Source organism: Aptenodytes forsteri, unplaced genomic scaffold (assembly GCF_000699145.1).
Source record: "Aptenodytes forsteri isolate BGI_AS27 unplaced genomic scaffold, ASM69914v1 Scaffold226, whole genome shotgun sequence".
Lineage (NCBI taxonomy): Eukaryota > Metazoa > Chordata > Aves > Sphenisciformes > Spheniscidae > Aptenodytes > Aptenodytes forsteri.
Genome location: NW_008795249.1, coordinates 603,097 through 604,881, shown reverse-complemented (window position 1 = coordinate 604,881; position 1,785 = coordinate 603,097).

Sequence of the window (1,785 nt, the reverse complement as noted above, 5' to 3'; positions counted from 1 at the left end):
GGGGAAAATAAGACAATAGGATTTATTATTTATTAGAAAAAGAATCAAGAAAACTGTATAGCCTCTAAGTGTTTTCCGTTGTTTTGTTTTTCTGTAGTTCTGTTTAGAACAAGTTTTTAGATTTTAGTTTTTTCCAATATTTAATGAAGCTGTAACAGAGTTTTGTTTCATCATGAGTGCAACATGAAATAACAGCGGGACTGTAACCTTTCAGAAAACTCACATATCCTGTATGTGAGTATATCCAGCAGAAAATACCAAACAGCTCTGGGGATATCTAGGATATCAATTAGTAACACAGCTTTTGAATGTTAGTGAATGAACTTTGCAGCCAAGACATCTGGTCTTTGCAGACCAGAGATCAGCTGTACAGAGACAGATGTTTCCATGGGCATCAACCTGGCTAGACTTGCACAGATATTTCCAAGACAGGAAAGGCTGTAACTTAAAACTGACTTTTAATGAGAATGTATTTGATTTAAAAAAAAAAAAAAAAAGTACTAATTACTGTGTACTTTTTGCCATAAGGAGTGCTTTCCTAGGCTGTCATAAGAAGCTGTCAGCATCGTTGTTACCTACAACTGTCGTGCTTAATTTGAAAGACCAGAGACAGAACTGAAAACAATGTAAGAAAAGCCTGAAATCATGTCCAAGTGGAGAAAATGAAGTATCACAGCTTATGCCTGTTTATAAATAAAACAGACGGGGCTTTGAGCGGAGCGTTTTGACTCCAGCTCCGCATCGCTCCACATGGGCAGAGCACAACATCACTCCTCTGGAAGTGTCGGAAGCTCCAGTCCTGGAAGGCTGGCTTGCTGCAATGGCTGACCATAGTTTGTTAACAATTTATGTCAGCAGAGAGGTCCAATTACTGGTGTAATTTCCATTAGTACTCAAATTAAGTTGTGCTGTAGCTGTATCTTCAGTGGCACTTTTGCCAATATAAAATGTCACGGTGCTCAGTCTGAGCTCTGCTCTGACACTGCTGAATTGGCAAAAATTGCTGCTGTGGACTTGATTTAATCTTGAATACTATTGAACAGAGAAATGATTAAAATAAAACAGAAGAAAACCTCTGAAGAATATATTTAATCTGAAACTTTAAAATGCTGACCTTGACAAGCTATTTTGAGTTAGTTATGGTAGGAGCGGAGTATCCTGCACTTCAAACACTGTGCTCTGAGAATTCAGTACGTCACTACCTCGAAGACACGCTTTGTGATACTGTGTGTCTCCTTAGTTTTGCTCTTGTGCTTTGGGGACATCTCGGATGACTTTGGTCTCTGTTATGCAACTACCTTCATAAAGGTGTTTGCACAGATTGTTTCTTCAGAACAGGCTGACGAATGTAAGTGTTTTGTTCTCTAAAGCCATATTAAGTTGAGTTGCTGCTCATCAAACAGTTTTAGTTACCTTTTGTAATTAACACAAGTGCATTCAAATAATATTATCTTCAGTTTTCCTTATTCAAAAGGGATAGAAATATCATGCTTTTTAGCAGGGCCTGTTGCGACAGGACAAGGGGGAATGGCTTTAACCTAGAGGGGGGTAGATTTAGACTAGATCTAAGGAAGAAATGTTTTACGGTGAGGGTGGTGAAGCACTGGCCCAGGTTGCCCCGAGAGGTGGTGGATGCCCCATCCCTGGAAACATTCCAGGTCAGGTTGGATGGGGCTCTGAGCAACCTCATCTAGTTGAGGATGTCCCTGTCCACAGCAGGGGGGTTGGACTAGATGACCTTTAGAGGGCCCTTCCCACCCAAACTATTCTGTGATTCTATGTCTG